Here is a 19,115-nt window from a genome sequence, read left to right as displayed (position 1 = left end):
AAAAGACACCCGAACTGGACGCGGTATCTAGTATCAAGCTCACCAGTGCCACGTACGTAAAATCCCTCCCTGCTCCTACACGCTACTCCCCTGTACATACATCCAAGGGTCGCATTAGCCCTTTTTGTCACAGCATTTCACGGGGAGCTCACGCTGAGTTGTTGGTCTGCCACGATCTCTACATACTTGAAAGAGTCTCTGCCTTCCAGGCCCCCATACTGTAGGCATGGCCTGTATTCCTTGTACCTAGATGTATAACTTTGCAGCTAGCTATATTAAAACTCATTTTGTTGGAAGGGGCCCAGCTTACCTAGTGATCCAGATCACCCTGTTAAACTGCCTTGTCCTCATTATTTACTCCTGCACCAATCTTGATACCATTTGCAACTTTCATCAGCGGTGATTTTATATTTACTTCCAGATCACTGATGAAACTGTGGGGCAGCTTTGGGCCTATGTGACAGGGTGTATAAACCTCACACTGGTGAGGAAGGATTTAAAGGGCTGCTGTTGGCAAGGCTGGCCCTGTCCCTCCAGCCCTTTCAGTCATGTCAAGAGTGGAATAAAGGCTTAAAAACAGGCAGCTACCAGCAGCTGTGAGGCAGATCTGGGAGAGAGCAGACAGCAAAAGCTGTAAAGCTCCAGGAGGAGACTCCTGGAAACCTTCAGGGGCATTTCCCTCGGGAAGGCTGTTTACCGCTCCCCTCCCCCCATGCTTACAAGGAGACAGTGACCTGGGTGTACTGTCCAGGTAAGATAGCTCTAGCAAGCCCAAAGGTGAGCTGATTAGGTGGTTGGTGCTGCTACCCTCTACCCCTTTGGGGGTTAGAGAATCTGAGAACAGACAAAAAGGTTTAGGAGAGTGGGAGCCAAGAGCCCCATCAATATAAAAATACAATTTAACCCAATTTGTGTCAAAGGGACTGCTACTTGGGCAGGACTTTTCAATGCCCAGACAGTAGGAGGTGCCCGCCAGGAGCTGGAGAACTGTGACAGCCTGGTACTGCTCCCTGCAGAACCCCACTAGAAACACCCTCATTTGATGGCAATGTTTCATTGACAGCTACTTTTCAAGATCTATCGGTAGCCAGTTCTTAATCCCATTAACCTGTGCTTTATTGGTATTATATAGTGACAGTTTTTAATCAGAATGTCGTGCAATGCTAAGTCAAATGCCTTACAAAAGTCCAAGTCTATTACATCCACGCAGTTACCTTTATCAACCAAACTTGTCATCTCATCAAAGAATGAAATCGGATCTGTTTGACAAGACCTGTTTTCCATAAAACCATGTTGACTGGCATTAATTCTAGCCCCATCCTTTATTTCTTTATCCATTGAATCTCATATCAGCTTTTCCATTATTTGCCCAGGACAGATGTCAGGCTAAACAGTCTGACAATCCTCTTGCCCTTTCTGAATATTGCCACATTAGAAGTCTTCCGGTCTCCTGTATTGCAAGATTTATTAAAAATTAAATCAGTGAGCCAGGGATCTCCTCGGCTAACTCTTTCAGGTCTCTTAGATACAAATTATCCAGGTTTTAAAAATATTTATTCTTAGTAGCTGTTGTCTAACTTCCTCCTTAGTAACTAAAGGACTTGAAAGTATTTCATCATCCTCATGATATGAAAACATCATCCTGCTTCTTTCCAAATATAGAACAGAAATCTTTATCCAACTCTTCTGCCATTTCTGCATTGTTATTATCTTTGTCTAGTAATGGACTATCCCATTGCTCGGGTTTCTTTTGTTCCTGATGTACTTAAAAAATATCCTCCTTATTATGCTTAGATCCGCCAGCCATGAATTTTTCCCTCACTTCTTTATCTTCTGTCATAAACATACAGCTATGGGTAGCATATAATCCCTCCTTTACATGTAAAGGGTTAAGAAACTCAGATTACTTGCTTGGCGCCTGACTAAAAGGACCAATCAGGGGAGAAGATACTTTCAAATCTGTGGGGGAAGATTTTTGTTTTGGGCTTTTGTTGTTGTTCTCTCGGGAGACAAAAGAAGAGACCAACCAAGTAATCCAGCTCCTACTGAAACAATATATCTAATATTACAGAAATAGTAAGTAATAGCAAGGAATGCGTTAGATTATCTTTTGTTTTAGTTTGTGAATTTTCCCTGTGCTAAGAGGGAGGTTTATCCCTGGGAGTTTTGTTTTGTTTTGTTTTTTTGTAACTTTAAAGTTTTGCCTAGAGGGGAACCCTCTGTGTTTTGAATCTGATTACCCTGTGAAGTTACCTTCTATCCTGATTTTACAGAGGTGCTTCTTTTACTTTTTTTTCTTTATAATAAAGTTCTGTTTTTTAAGAATCTAGTTTACCTATTTGGTTGGTAGATTATTCTCAAGCCTCCACAGGAAAGGGGCTGAAGGGGTTTGGGGGGATATTTTAGGGAACAGGAACTCCAAGTGGTCCTTTTCCTGAATCTTTGTCTAACTCACTTGGTGGTGGCAACAGTATCCATCCAAGGACAAGGAAGGATTTGTGCCTTGGGGAAGTTTTTACCTAAGCTGGTAGAAATAATCTTAGGGGGTCTTTCATGCAGGTCCCCACATCTGTACCCTAGAGTTCAGAATGGGGAGGGAACCCTGACAGATTCCCTCACTGCTTTTCTGCACTTCATAACTTTTAATCTAGATTGGTTGTTCTCTCTTTCCCCCTCTTTCCTTTGTTTTTCTAAGTGCTGCCTTTACTTCATCACTGAACCAGCATGGGTTTTTAGCCAGAGCTGTCCTCTTTCTGAGTGTGGAATCTTTGCTTTTTGGCCATCTAATAAACTGCTCTGAAAGAATTCCCATTTTTCTATCTATTTTGTTTTCTCCTGATGAATTTAACTCATAATTTTCCTTAGCTTCGGGAAACTGGCCTTTATATAATTACTGGTTGGGACTGTCCTCTGTTTGCCCATGTTGAATGTAATCAAGTCATGATCACTGGTCCATCGGTAACCACCATCTTCTATTCCAGGAATAAATTAACCTTGATCCATCACAATGAAGTCCAGAATAGAGTTACCTTGTGTTGGGTGCAATATCTTTTGTACTAGAAAATTATCATCTATAATTTTTAGAAACTCTAATCATGTTTTACTGTTGCTTCATACCAAAAGGGTGCCCATCAAGTATGTTCCCTGTAGCTTTCTGTTTTGTTCCTCTGAAGACAGGTTCCTTTGTAGCTGGACAGGGTCTACTCACCATCCCGGAGCCTCCCTGTGGCCGATACTGGAATTAGCTCTGGTAGCCAGTGCACCCTGCTCTGGTGGTGCTCCTCCCATCACCTCTTCTACTCCTGGACCCACATCCCTCCAAGGACCCCGGTGTCCTTGGAGGGCAAGGGTATTCGATTTTGTGTAATTAGAGAGTTGGCAACCCTAATCTATGAGAAGATTGAACAGGGCATGCTGGCACAGGAGTACAACCGGGATCAGCTGCAGTGCTGCCTGAAAGCAAAGGAACTTTAGCAGAAGTAGAGCAAGGTGAGGGAGGGAAACAAGAAATGTTGTGCTGTCTCGCAGACTGGCTGTTTTTACTGTGAACTGCATTTCATACATGGCAGTGATCCCACAGACCATTGTCGATACCTTGGACGAGCCAGAGATGGAGCACCGTGCCAAGATCAGCAAAGGGAAAGAGGAAGAGGAGGAGGGGGAAGATGTGGCAGGGGACTCCAGCCATACCACAAGCCAGGACCTGTTTGAAAGGAGGAGTCTAGGAGGAGTCTAGCCAGTTCCACAAGGTGAGCATGGATGAACCCACTGATGAAGGATAACGGAGCTCGGTAAGTGTGTATATGCATTTTTCCCTACAATATTTTATTTGCTATTCCTTCTTACCCAATTGCCCCCACCCCCTACCATTTAAAGATGGCACCAGGCCCATTGCCAAGTGCACAAGACAAAGGCATGGACTTTTCATTGCTTTCTGTGAGAAAATGAAAGGTGAGCAAGTAAATTCAAAAGCAGTTCTTGAACAGTAGTATGGCAGACCTATTACACAACCCACATCGATTTGATGTCCTATGCTCGGGCAGAGGTAGAGCAAACATAGGTAGAGTTTCAGAGTAGCAGCTGTGTTAGTCTGTATCCGCAAAAAGAAAAGGAGTACTTGTGGCACCTTAGAGACTAACAAATTTATTTGATCATAAGCTTTCGTGAGCTACAGCTCACTTCATCAGATGCATTCAGTGGAAAATACAGTGGGGAGATTTATATACATAGAGAATATGAAACAATGGGTGTTACCATACACACTGTAACAAGAGTGATCACTTAAGGTGAGCTATTACCAGCAGGAGAGCGGGGAGGGGCGCGGGGAACCTTTTGTAATGATAATCAAGATGGGCCATTTCCAGCAGTTGACAAGAACATCTGAGGAACAGTGGGGAGGGGGGGAATAAACATAGGGAAATAGTTTTACTTTGTGTAATGACCCATCCACTCCCAGTCTCTATTCAAGTCTAAATTAATTGTATCCAGTTTGCAAATTAATTCCAATTCAGCAGTCTCTCATTGGAGTCTGTTTTTGAAGTTTTTTTGTTGAAGAATTGCAACTTTTAGGTCTGTAATTGAGTGACCAAAGAGATTGAAGTGTTCTCCAACTGGTTTTTAAATGTTATAATTCTTGACGTCTGATTTGTGTCCATTTATTCTTTTACATAGAGACTGTCCAGTTTGACCAATGCACATGGCAGAGGGTCATTGCTGGCACATTATGGCATATATCACATTGGTAGATGTGCAGGTGAACAAGCATCTGATAGTGTGGCTGATGTGATTAGGCCCTATGATGGTGTCCCTGAATAGATATGTGGACACAGTTGGCAACGGGCTTTGTTGCAAGGATAGGTTTCTCATTGCCCTGTTGGGTTAGGCAGGGGGCCCATGTAGAGAACTTGTTTATGTGATTAGACATGTCCCTTTTATCTTCCTGAGAGATCTTGATGACAGTTGCAAATGTTTCTAGGGATGGCAGCCTTATTTCTTCCTCTGTGGTAAGATGCTTTCCCACACCAGTCTGCAAAGAATTCGGTTAACACCATCGCAGCAGACAGGATAGCAGCATACAAGCTTGGGCAGCTTCAGGTCATCAGTTGTAGCTGGGTTCATTGTGCCTATGTGACCCTCAGCCAAAATCACCACTGCCTGTGAAAAATAGTGCCCGTATTCACTGCCATTGCCCTATACTGGTACCCATGGAATAGGGCCTGAATTGTATAGCTTCATCCACCCACCCCCAGTCTTCCATGACTGGCCGTACTCAACACGGTTGGATTTGGAGAGTAGTGCTGTACCAAAGTGTTCCAAAACTGAAGTGTCAAAAAGCATTTCTTATTAAAAGTATTTATGGGAATAAAGGAAGGGAGTTTGAAAACTTGTCTTTCCTTTCTGTTGCAACTACAAATCTCTTGGTGGATCTGTCTGTTTTTATCATAGATTCATAGATACTAAGGTCAGAAGGGACCATTCTGATCATCTAGTCCAACCTCCTGCACAACACAGGCCACAGAATCTCACCCACCCACTCCTATAAAAAACCTCACCTATGTCTGAGCTATTGAAGTCCTCAAATCATGGTTTAAAGACTTCAAGGAGCAGAGAAGCCTCCCTCAAGTCACCCATGCCCCATGCTACAGAGAAAGGCGAAAAACCTCCAGGGCCTCTCCAATCTGCCCTGGAGGAAAATTCCTTCCCGACCCCAAATATGGCCATCAGCTAAACCCTGAGCATATGGGCAAGATTCACCAGCCAGATACTACAGAAAATTCTTTCCTGGGTAACTCAGATCCCATCCTTCTAATATCCCATCTCAGGGGATTAGGCCTATTTACCCTGAATATTTAAAGATCAATTTATTACCAAAATCACATTATCCCATCATACCATCTCCTCCATAAACTTATCGAGTAGAATCTTAAAGCCAGATAGATCTTTTGCCCCCACTGCTTCCCTTGGAAGGCTATTCCAAAACTTCACTCCTCTGATGGTTAGAAACCTTCGTCTAATTTCAAGTCTAAACTTCCTGGTGGCCAGTTTATACCCATTTGTTCTTGTGTCCACATTGGTGCTGAGCTTAAATAATTCCTCTCCCTCTTCTGTATTTATCCCTCTGATATATTTATAGAGAGCAATCATATCTCCCCTCAACCTACTTTTAGTTAGGCTAAACAAGCCAAGCTCCTTAAGTCTCCTTTCATAAGACAAGCTTTCCATTCCTCGGATCATCCTAGTAGCCCTTCTCTGTACCTGCTCCAGTTTGATTTCATGCTTTTTAAACATGGGAGACCAGAACTGCACACAGTATTCTAGGTGAGGTCTCACCAGTGCCTTGTATAATGGTACTAAAACCTCCTTATCCCTACCGGAAATGCCTCTCCTGATGCATCCCAAAACCGCATTAGCTTTTTTCACAGCCACATCACATTGGCAGTACATAGTCATCCTATGATCAACCAATACTCCAAGGTCCTTCTCCTCTTCCGTTACTTCTAATTGATGCGTCCCCAACTTATAACTAAAATTCTTGTTATTAATCCCTAAATGCATAACCTTACACTTCTCACTATTACATTTCATCCTATTACTATTACTCCAAGGTCATCCAGATCCTCCTGTATAATATCCCGATCCTTCTCTGAATTGGCAATACCTCTCAGCTTTGTATCATCTGCAAACTTTATTAGCACACTCCCACTTTTTGTGCCAAGGTCAGTAATAAAAAGATTAAATAAGATTGGTCCCAAAACCGATCCCTGAGGAACTCCACTGGTAACCTCCCTCCAGCCTGACAGTTCGCCTTTCAGTAGGACCCATTGCAGTCTCCTCTTTAACCAATTCCTTATCCACCTTTTGATGTTCATATTGATCCCCATCTTCTCCAATTTAACTAATAATTCCCCATGTGGCACGGTATCAAATGCCTTACAGAAATCTAGGTAAATTAGATCCACTGCATTTCCTTTATCTAAAAAATCTGTTACTTTCTCAAAGGAGATCAGGTTCGTTTGGCATGATCTACCTTTTGTAAAACCATGTTGTATTTTGTCCCATTTACCATTGACTTCAATGTCCTTAACTAATTTCTCCTTCAGAATTTTTTTCAGGGCCTTGCATACTATAGATGTCAAACTAACTGGCCTGTAGTTACCCGGATCACTTTTTTTTCCTTTTTAAAAAATAGGAACTATATTAGCAATTCTCCAATCATTCGGTACTACTCCTGAGTTTACAGATTCATTAAAAATTCTTGCTAATTGGCTTGCAATTTCAGGTGCCAATTCCTTTAATATTCTTGGATGAAGATTATCTGGGCCCCACAATTTAATCCCATTAAGCTGTTTCAGTTTTGCTTCTACCTCAGATATGGTAATATCTACCTCCATATCCTCATTCCCATTTGTCATGCTACCATTATCCCTAAGATCCTCTTTAGCCTTATTAAAGACTGAGGCAAAGTATTTGTTTAGATATTGGGCCATGCCTAGATTATCTTTAACCTCCACTCCATCCTCAGTGTTTAGCGGCCCCACTTCTTCTTTCTTAGTTTTCTTCTTATTTATATGGCTATAGAACCTTTTACTATTGGTTTTAATTCCCTTTGCAAAGTCCAACTCTACTCGACTTTTAGCCTGTCTCACTTTATCCCTACATGTTCTGACCTCAATTAGGTAGCTTTCCTTGCTGATCCCTCCCATCTTCCACTCCCTGTATGCTTTCTGCTTCTTCTTAATCACCTCTCTAAGATGCTTGCTCATCCAGCTTGGTCTACAACTCCTTCCTATGAATTTTTTCCCTTTCTTGGGATACAGGCTTCCGATACCTTCTGCAGCTTTGATTTAAAGTAATCCCAGGCCTCCTCTACCTTTAGATCCATAAATTCTTCAGTCCAATCCACTTCCCTAACTAATTTCCTTAATTTTTGAAAGTCAGCCCTTTTGAAATCAAAAACTCTAGTTGCAGATTTACTTTTGTTAATCCTTCTGTTCAGTTTGAACTGAATTAGCTGATGATCGCTTGAGCCAAGATTATCCTCTACAGCCATTTCTTCTATGAGGTCCTCCCTACTCACCAAAATTAAATTTAAAATGGCATCCCCTCTAGTCGGTTCAGCAACTATTTGATGAAGGAATCCATCAGCTATCGCATCTAGGAAAATCTGAGCCCTAGTATTATTACTAGCACTGGTTCTCCAATCTGTATCTGGGAAGTTAAAGTCTCCCATGATCACACAGTATCCATTAGTATTTACTTGATTAAAAACATTAAAAAGGGCTCAATCCATATCCAAATTAGATCCCGGAGGTCTATAGCACATCCCAAGCATTATTGTAGGAGAGGCTCTACTAGTTATCTTCCCCAATGTAATTTTTGCCCAGACGGACTCTGTCTTATCCATTGCATCGCTTCTTATTTCTTTACATGCTACCTCATCATTGATATACAGTGCTACTCCACCACCTTTACCTTTATTTATGTCTTTCCTAAACAGCACATACCCTTCAATACCTGTAGTCCAGTCATGACTACTATTCCACCATGTTTCTGTTATCCCTAGAATATCTGGTTTCACTTCCTGCACCAGTAGCTCTAGTTCCTCCATTTTGTTACCTAGGCTCCTCGCATTGGTGTACAAACATCTTAATTTTTGCTGTTTGGCCTTGCTCACATTTTGTACCCTTTTAGGCACAGTCATACTACAGCCAGTATAAAATATTAGATTAATATCCACACTGCCCTCGCTCCTTATATATATTCTCTTACCCACGGCTGTATCCTTTCTTACTTCATCTTCTTCCCTCTCAATGCTAAAATCTGGCGTGGAGATTACCTGGACATCTCCCAACCATCTCCCCCAGATTCCTAGCTTAAAGCTCTCTTTATCAGTTGTGCCAGCCTCCATCCTAGAAGTCTATTTCCTTCCCTACTCAGATGAAGTCCATCCTGAGAGAACTGTCCTCTGTCCATGAATGCCTCCCAGTGGCCAGACATCCCAAAGCCCTCCTTATAGCACCACTGCCTAAGCCATCTGTTGACAGTCATAATCTTGTCACACCTTTGTTGCCCTTCTCTAGGAACAGGCAGGATCCGACTAAAGATCACCTGAGCCTCGATTTCCTTAAGCGTCTTCCCCAGCCTAGCATAGTCTCCCTTAATACTTTCTAGCGAGAATCTAGCCGTATCATTTGTTCCCACATGAAGGATAATTAGGGGATTCTTTCCCGCTCCCTTTAGGATCCTTTTCAACCTCAGGTCTACATCCCGTATCTTAGCACCCGGAAGACAGCACACCCTTCTATTCTCTAGGTCAGCTCTAGTTACAGGCCTGTCTATTCTTCTCAATAAAGAGTCCCCTATCACATAGACCTGCCTTTTCCTGGTGACAGTGCTATTCTCCAGTCTCTCCCCTGTTCCCTCTGGCTGCAAGTTCTTTCCATTCCTATTTTCCCTTATAATCCTCTTCAACCCATCCTGTATCCTCCTGGGGCTCATATTTGGTGTAGTCTCCCTTGACTCTTCCCCTTTTCCTATAGGACTAGACTCTCCTCTTCTTCCTTCCCCTTCCACCTTCAGCAACTACCTGCTGAGCCCCTTCTTCATTTTCCAACTCTGCAAACCTGTTCCTAAGCTCTATTTCTCCTTCACTAGCCCATCTTTTCCTCTGCCTGCTTCTTTTAGTCACATGCTTCCACTGACCACTTTCCTCAGCGAGTCTCCCCTCAAAATTCCCCGGCCCTGCTTCCATCTGTAAGTCTGAGCTTTTCCCTTCAGATACCTCATATCTTTGCTCCATCATCTGCTCAAACCCCTTCCTAAACTCAACCAGACTTTCCAACTGCATCTCCAAACCTCGGATCTTTTCCTCCATCAGCTCTATCAGACGGCATTTCATGCAGACAAAACTCTTACCAGGTCCCCCCTCCAGGATCATGTACATACCACAGCTTCCACATCCAGTCATCCTCATTGTGTCTTCCACTACAGGAGTCACTCCCACAGCTGCCCCCGTATCCATCATATCCTTCCCAGCTAAATCCTGTTAATCTGGGAAACACAAGCCACACCAAAAAGACCACCACCCCCCAGCAAAAACAAACCCCGAACAAGCACCACAACACAAACTCCCCTTTCAAACTCCCGCTCAAACTCCCCTGTTTACAGCTCTGTTTTTATTGTAGTGTAGACATGGCCAAAGTGCTTTGCCAGTGTAGCTGTATCACTATAGTGCACCAGAAAAACATTCCTAGTGTGGATGCAGCTTATACGGGCAAATATGCGCTTTTACTGATATGTAACCCTTCTGCCTGTCAGAGCTGGCAGCAACAAGGGCCGGGTTCAGTATCTAGGGGTTCCATTCCAATAACACAATGCAAAACCGGCTCAAGCCCCCACTGGGACAATTATATACCACCCCCACTGGGCGCCTCTAAGAGGCAATACTTCTCCTCTCACAAGCATGGAGTCTGAGTGTAGCAAAAGCCTTTTAATAGCAGAGAGAAGCAATGTGGCATTATGTTGGGGAAACACCACCAACAGGATTCATAACACAACCCATGAGCAAAAATCCCACCCCAAGCAAATTGGGCCGTGTCCTTTCCCTTTGGTTCTTGAGTCCAGCAACCCAAAAGTCACCCAAAGTCCCAAAAGTCCAACAACCCAAAAGTCTCTGTCCCTGGTCAGTGCAGCCCAAGAGTTCAAAAGTTTAGCTGGAGAGGTTTACCTCCCAACCTGTTTGGAGATGGGGGGTTAAGGGGCACCTTACATGGTCTGAAGCCAATTGCTCCACTTCTCCATGGGGCTCCGCTCCGCTCCACCAGCTGTCCCATAAATCGCTCTGCTATGCCAGCCGCCCCATGAGCCGCTCCAGCCATCCCACAATCTGCTCTGCAATATATCTTCAGCTCTTAGTAATTTTAGCTCTTTTGTGATTTCAGCTTGTAGTAGGGGAGCCTCAGTGCTGGTGCACCATTGCCCCAAAGTGAATTCAGTTCAGCAGCCTGTAGATTCATAGATTCATAGATACTAAGGTCAGAAGGGACCATTCTGATCATCTAGTCCGACCTCCTGCACAGCGCAGGCCACAGAATCTCACCTACCCACTCCTATGAAAAACCTCACCCATGTCTGAGCTATTGAAGTCCTTAAATCATGGTTCAAAGACTTCAAGGAGCAGAGAAGCCTCCCTCAAGTCAACCATGCCCCATGCTACAGAGGAAGGCGAAAAACCTCCCGGGCCTCTCCAATCTGCCCTGGAGGAAAATTCCTTCCCGACCCCAAATATGGCAATCAGCTAAACCCTGAGCATATGGGCAAGATTCACCAGCCAGATACCCAGGAAAGAATTTTCTATAGTAACTCAGATCCCATCCATCTAATATCCCATCTCAGGGGATTTGGCCTATTTACCCTGAATATTTAAAGATCAATTACTTACGAAAATCCCATGATCCCATCATACCATCTCCTCCATAAACTTATCGAGTAGAATCTTAAAACCAGATAGATCTTTTGCCCCTACTGCTTCCCTTGGAAGGTTATTCCAAAACTTCACTCCTTTGATGGTTAAAAACCTTCGTCTGATTTCAAGTCTAAACTTCCTGGTGGCCAGTTTATACCCATTAGTTCTTGTGTCCACATTGGTGCTGATCTTAAATAATTCCTCTCCCTCTCCTATATTTATCCCTCTGATATATTTATAGAGAGCAATCATATCTCCCCTCAACCTTCTTTTAGTTAGGCTAAACAAGCCAAGCTCCTTAAGTCTCCTTTCATAAGACAAGTTTTCCATTCCTCGGATCAGCCTAGTAGCCCTTCTCTGTACTGGCTCCAGTTTGAATTCATCCTTTTTAAACATGGGAGACCAGAACTGCACACAGTATTCTAGGTGAGGTCTCGCCAGTGCCTTGTATAATGGTACTAAAACCTCCTTATCCCTACTGGAAATGCCTCTCCTGATGCATCCCAAAACCGCATTAGCTTTTTTCACAGCCATATCACATTGGCAGCTCATAGTCATCCTATGATCAACCAATACTCCAAGGTCCTTCTCCTCTTCCGTTACTTCTAATTGATGCGTCCCCAACTTATAGCTAAAATTCTTGTTATTAATCCCTAAATGCATAACCTTACACTTCTCACTATTACATTTCATCCTATTACTATTACTCCAGTTTACAAGGTAATCCAGATCCTCCTGTATAATATCCCGATCCTTCTCCAAATTGGCAATACCTCCCAGCTTTGTATCATCTGTAAACTTTATTAGCACACTCCCACTTTTTGTGCCAAGGTCAGTAATAAAGAGATTAAATAAGATTGGTCCCAAAACCGATCCCTGAGGAACTCCACTGGTAACCTCCCTCCAACCTGACAGTTCGCCTTTCAGTAGGACCCGTTGCAGTCTCCCCTTTAACCAATTCCTTATCCACCTTTTGATGTTCATATTGATCCCCATCTTCTCCAATGTAACTAATAATTCCCCATGTGGCACGGTATCAAATGCCTTACAGAAATCTAGGTAAATTAGATCCACTGCATTTCCTTTATCCAAAAAGGATGTTACTTTTTCAAAAAAGGAGATTAGGTTGGTTTGGCACGATCTACCTTTTGTAAAACCATGTTGTATTTTGTCCCATTTACCATTGACTTCAATGTCCTTAACTAATTTCTCCTTCAAAATTTTTTCCAGGACCTTGCATACTACAGATGTCAAACTAACTGACCTGTAGTTACCCGGATCACTTTTTTTTTCCTTTCTTAAAAGGAAACTAGACTTGAATCAAAATTAGCTCTGATATTCCACAGTGGAGAGAGAGGGAGGTGCAATCAGCATGTAGGACCCTCACCAGCAGCCCATATCATCAGATTTAATAAATAATTTTATTAAGATGATGTTGAAGTAAGAAAAAACAGTACAGAGTTTAAGCATAGAAGTTTCTGGTTATCAGGGAATAAGGTACAGATTATCAAGGGGTGCGAAATTCGGTTTAGGAACGGATGGCGTAAGGAATACATAATCTGCAATCTTCCCGATTGGGGGTAAAAGGTTAATGGATCAAAGTACAGACATTGAGATATGAGGGTATGTTATTCATATAATGGCTATGTTCAGGTGTGGAGTATAATGAGTGGATACGATGATGAGGATGGATTTACCCTCATTTGGTGGGATTTAATGTTCAATGAGTTTATGGTTCCAGTTCATATGGTCCAATGGAAAAAGTCTCTCAGTCCCTTTCTCATAGTTGATGCACGATGTCATACCGGCTCACACCTCTTGGTACTGTCGGTGGCCGGTGAGGTGTTCAATGTAGATGTCCCTGGACCATCCGATGGTGTCCGAGACCATGAGGCGCCGCATGAGCCGTGTGTAGTGTCAACCGATCCCACAGGTCTATAGCACACACTCGTTGCAGGGGTCCCAAGTGCTCAGGGCTCCGATGATCAGGGCTTCCATCTGCACCTCGTAGCCCTTCGCTCTCAGGGTGTCGGCCGGGGGGGGCATATTTTTCCAGCTTACGAGCTCGGGTTTCATGGGAGGCTGGGGTCTTGTTCTCAAAGGAGACCATGATGTCGATGAGAATGATCTTTTTCTGGGCCTCATCGGTGACTACCACATCAGGTCGCCACTGGCTGACAGTACTGGGGATTGCACAGTTCACGACAACCTCCCCCAGGCATGGTGCAATGGCTTTCACCAGGTGGTTCTGGATGGTGTTGTGGCGCAGCTGCCAAGCTCTGGAGTGGGGCCTGGTCCGGTTTACACTTCAGGGTTTCCATGTACAGTGAGTGGATGGCTGCCTTCAGGGTCCTCTCCAGCATGCCCCTGGCACTCGGAGTGACGATAGTGTTGTCGGACCTGATCTGGGGCACCAGGACTCCCAGCTCCTGGCGCTCCTCGGACCACTCCCAGCGGCAGCCAATGCGCTTCCCCAGGCGATGTGCAGCATTGCAAGCGCGGGACCACAGTGAAGCGATGTCATGCCCATCCCGTCCAAATTTGCCATCCATGGAACCGCTCAGGAAGGTGGCGGTTGGAGGGGGCTCTGCCGATCCGCTTCTTTGTTGCATCATGGAGGGCGTTTGCTGCGATGTTCCTTACCATGGCATCGGGACACGTCAGCAGGCGGAAGGCGTGGGTCATCACCATGATGTCACACAGATCACCCATGCGGGAGACATTGGCACCGCCATGCCTGTGGGCGATGTAGACCAGCTCGTTGCTGGCTCTCTGGGGAAGGAACAGCCACTTCTTCACCAGCTGCCGGACGATCTTGTCTGCCTTGTTGAGGGGTACCTTCGCCACAGTGGATCCCCTTAGGACGAACGAGATGCGGGGGATCAGGAAGGTGTTCAGGGCATTTAACTTCTGCCACAGTGCTAGCAGGGAGGCTTTGATCTTGGCGGCATCCTGCAAGGTCTTCTGGATGGTGTCCTCGGGTGTCTGCCAGACACGGAAACCCATTGGCGTGCAGAGGTGCTGGTAGGCCTGCCCCTCTGCCAGGGGAATGACGGGATCGCCCTGGATCTGGAACCCTGTCATCTACACCACATCCCTTTTGCTGCCGTTGATGTGGAGAGTTGCGCACTTTTTTGCATTGAAGCAGAGCCCCATCCAGTCAGCAGCTCGACTGGTGGCATCTAGCATACATTGGAGGTTCTCTGGGTCATCCGCGGTCAGAACCAGGTCATCTGTGTAAGCCAGGATGCTCACCCTCTCACCGTGGAGGTTGAAGCCATCTGTGCCGTTGGAGATCGTTTGCAGCAACAGCTCCATGGCAAGGTTAAAGAAGTGGGGCTGAGGGGACAGCCCTACTTAACTCCGCTCCGGATCAGGATCTTGGTCTTCCCTTCAACCGAGTGAATGGTGGTGCTGCATTCCTCATACACCTCTCAGATCACACAAAGGAAGTTCTCTGGCATCCCAAACTCCTGGAGCGTGGCAAAGATGTGGTGGTGGGGCATGGACCCAAAGGCGTTAGCCAGGTCAAGCCACGCTAACGTGCACTGCCTCCACACCCTTCTGGCCATTTCGATGGTGGTTTGGAGGACGAAGTTGTGTTCATAGCAGCCCTCGCAGGACATGAAGCCTTTCTGGATGGAGCTGATGGCTCCCCCACTCACCGACCACTCCGTGATCCTCAACTCCAGGCAGCTGGCATAGAGCTTGTACATCGTGGAGCAGAGGGAGATGGGCCTCCAGTTGCTGGGGTCATCCCACTCACCCTTCTTGTACGCCAGTACCGTCATGGCCTTCTTCCAGGAGCTGGGAGTCTGGCAGAATCGCTTGCACTGGTTGAAGAGCATGGCGAGGACCAGGCAGCCAGGATCTCGCTTTTTCAGGAGGCTGTAGGGAATGCCATCTTTCCCAGGAGCTGTGTTTTTTGTTTTTGAGAGTCTGGCCATCACTTCCTTGGGCGTATAGTCAGTTTCCAGGACATCTGCTTTGTCAACATGGGACGGGGTGGAGGCACTTTGGGGGCTGTACGTCATTCTGGGCTATACGGTCGAATACATCCTTGAAGTAGTTGTAGAGACGCTCAGATGGGATTGTGCAGTAGGATGAGGGCCCATCTAGGATCCTCCTCATGGAGCGGTTTGCCCAGTACAGCTTTTGGATCCTTGAAGCCACTGCTGGATCGTAGCGGCGGCTGGCATCTCTACTTCTGGCTCCCCTAGTGGTGGTGTTGTGGTTTGGAGCAGGCGTTCTGTGGGCAGGTGGGGCGTTCTCCCGGTTCAAACTTCTCCTGGGAGCTATTTCCGCAGACAGTTCTTGGGTGAGCCTGTCTACGAGGAGGTCGAAGTCGTCAAAGGAAGCTGCTTCTTGTAGCTTCTTGGTCCAGGCAGTCTGCCACGAAGTGGCAACCCTCACCATCGGCTGCTGGCCCTCATGGTCCTCGACCTTGTCTGGTGCAGGCTCAAAGCCTGCGTGGTCAGCCTGCCGTCTATCTCGTGGGTCAGGATTTCCTTCAGTTGGATGCTGGGGCAGGATCTCTGGCAGGATGCTGGCGTTGCTAGTGGTCAGAGAGACGTGGTCCAGCTCGGGGGTTGCTGGGACACCGCTGGTCCTTCTATGAGAGGCTGCTGTCTGGGCGGTTGCTGCTGGAGCGTGACATCTCCCGTAGGCAGTGTCCCGCAGAATGGACCTGGGGGCCATGCTGGGCCATCTGGCGATGAAGGCCCGGTGCTTTGCTGTGGCTGCAGGGCTAGTTCTTCCAGTAACGTCTGGAGTTTGTAGGGCAATCTGGGGCATGGTGCTGGCTCCTCCGGTGGCTGGAGCTCGCAGGGCGGTCTGAGGCTTGGCACTGACTCCTCCGGCTGCTGGAGCTCATAGGGTGGTCTGAGGTGTGGCTTTGGCTCCTCCGGCGGGTGGACTTCGTGGGGCGGTCTGAGGGGCAGCGCTGGCTCTTCCGGCGACAGGATCTCGAGCAGCTATGTGCGGTGAGGCGCTGATCCTTCTGGGGACGGGGACATGCTGGACAAGAGGCAAGGTAGCACTGAGCTGTCTCAATACGGAGATTTGCTTGGCGACATGAGAGGGTGAGATGGGCCTCCTGCTGGCGAGGACCTGGGTGATGTTCCCCGAGGTAGTAGGTACCTTCTCGATTGCAGCATCCCGTTCCGCTGGCCTGGCGACGGGGGCAGGTTTCTTGACGGCAGCTTGCAAGGTCGCTTTTCTTTGTTGAGGATCAGGAGCAGTGAGCCGGCGCGCAGCAGGAGGGCTGGGAGCCAGGGTAGGAGACTGTGTTGTTCCCTTGAGGTGTTTCCTGCAGGCAACTTGGTGTGTCTTGCATTGCTTCTGCGTCTCAAAGGGCAGGCTGCAGAGAGCACAGTTGAAGGTGATCCACTTGCTGTGGCATCTCTTCCAGTGCCTGGTGACACCACCGAGGAGGTGGAAGCTTCAGGGCAGAGAGCAGATGGGGCAGATGAGTGCATCCGCAGCGAGGGGGTACTGCATGTAGATGGTGTCCTCATTACCTTGCAGCGGGGGGGTTCCAGCAGCATCAGCGGTATCACTGGCTGGTTCATCCGGGTGTGGGCGGGTGGGGTCGAGAGGTCTGGCTGGGCAGGCATCCGGCAAGGTCCTGGGGTCCCTCTGGGTGGTTTCTGAGGCTGGGCAGGCATCCGGCGAAGTGCTGATGACCCTCTGGGTGGTCTCTGGAGGGATGCTGGTCCCGTCTATGGAGATTCCTCTCTTGATGGTGCGTAGAGCAGCGAGAGCACCACCAGCATCAGGGACCTGGGCAGCTGCGGGGGTGGGAGGTGGTCGACTCAGAGCATCTTGCAGCTGTAGAGTGGGGGGGCTCTCCACTGGTGGCTGGTGTTGCTGGACAGTGCAGGGCTCTCCATTGGCAGCTGCTGTAAGGCAGGGGAGCTGTTCCTTGGCAGCTAGTGCTGCTGGGGAGCGGGGACGGATATTCCTTCTGGTTGTGATGTCCCGACAGGCCGGCCTCAGGATGCAGGATCTTACTGGAACAGCATCTCAGAGGAGGTCCTTCGAGCATCCACCGTTCTTCCCCTTCATGCTGCTGGTCTGCAATGTCCTGGAGGCACCTAGGATCTTCTTTGTAGTCATTGTCTGAGAGATCTTCTGTGGAGCAGCAGTAGTGGTACACAGTGCAGCTAGGGATGTCTCAGGAGCAGAGAGAGGATTTCCTTCCAAAGCAGCAGCAGCGGATTACATCTTCAAAGCAGCATCAATTTTTTCAAAAATGGCAGCAGGAGAATCCATCTTCAGAACAGGTGTTGCAAGTGTTTATCAAAAGAGATTAAACTGACAAGAATAGATACTATGCTTGATCTGAGCCATAAGGCTACCTATCTCCAACCTCTCTAAATTCACTGAGTTTTGGAATCCATGTCCCTTGCTTAGCGAGTGCTCCTTAGTTGATGGTGGGTCCCTCCATCTTAACAAAAGGCCAAGTACAGTTCCACTGTCCTTGATTCACATAATCAGGATAATAACAATTTATTCTTCCTTCCCCAATAACAGAGAAACTGAGGATCCCACAGCAGCCAAAGTGATCACTTGGGCAGCTATGGGCTCATGCTGGGGGGGGGGGTGCCTATGCAAATGAGATCTGAAGTTTTTTTCCACAACTTGCCAAAACTCACCACCAGATGTCAGGGTGAAGCTCATCCTGACTCTGCTTACAGATACAGTTTATTTCACCATCCATCCCGAGTGAAACAAGCTATGCCAGCAAAAGCACAGTTTTACCCGTATAACTCCATCCACACCGGGGGGGTTTTTGCCAGCACAGCTATGGAGTTGAGGGACCACATCTCTCCAAACTCCTGGCAAACATAGCTATATTGGAAATGTTTGTCGTGTAGGCCTGGCCTAACATATATGGAACATCTCATGACTCATACACACACAAAAAGCACTCACAAGCTTTCTTCCATCAGCTCCATTTCTCCATTAGAAACTGGTGAAAGTTGCGTAAAACTGTATATTCTATTGTTCCCGATAAGCTTCCATCACCAAATGGTCAATTAAAATACAGAGTTCTCGTAAGGGGCTGGTGCTGGTTTACCCCACAGGGACCACACAGAAACAAGAGGTGCAGGTCTTCAGTGATCTCAAAGCAGCTTTGGAATCCTGCTTGGATGTGCCTTCAGGGTGCAAACCCTAGCTAGACGTTTAGACTCATCACCGGGCATCCTAATGGCACCATCCCTCTAGAACAGGGACAGTTGTAAGTGTAGTTCTACCGCAGGTAGGATTAGACCAGGCTCTAGAATCACACTGGCGCAAGGTGGGCATACCGTCTGTCTATCTGGGCATAGCGGTCAGAGAGACAAAAAGGGAAAATGTTACGAAGGTGGCAGGAGCTGCAACCAGAACGACCCGGCACAGGGGTTCCTCAGAGAGGGATGGGGACAGTGGCGGGTGGGTGGGAACTGGGGGAGCTCAGGCTGTGACCATCTCAGGGGCCACACAATGTCTCCTCCTCCCCTCCCACAACACCCACCAGGCACCCTTCACCCTGAAACACTCAGTGGGGGTCCTCTGCCCCTCCGATGCCCCTTGTGACCTCGTCCTCCCCTCACCAGGCCGTGCTGCCCCCGCTCCCTTCCAACGGGCTGCGTTGTTCTGAGGATCG

The 19,115-nt window shown here is 46.9% G+C and overlaps 1 long non-coding RNA gene across 1 annotated transcript; it reads right to left on the bottom strand.

Moving 5' to 3' along the window:
* Positions 1-9,793: 9,793 nt before the first annotated feature.
* LOC122457038 lies at positions 9,794-14,704 on the bottom strand. Its single transcript, XR_006276313.1, has 3 exons — positions 14,558-14,704; positions 12,646-12,651; positions 9,794-9,805 (listed from the first exon to the last, which is right to left on the bottom strand). It is a non-coding gene; the product is annotated as an uncharacterized LOC122457038 (long non-coding RNA).
* Positions 14,705-19,115: the final 4,411 nt, after the last annotated feature.

Source organism: Dermochelys coriacea, chromosome 1 (assembly GCF_009764565.3).
Source record: "Dermochelys coriacea isolate rDerCor1 chromosome 1, rDerCor1.pri.v4, whole genome shotgun sequence".
NCBI classification, from domain to species: domain Eukaryota; kingdom Metazoa; phylum Chordata; order Testudines; family Dermochelyidae; genus Dermochelys; species Dermochelys coriacea.
This window is presented reverse-complemented; position numbering and strand designations above follow the sequence as displayed.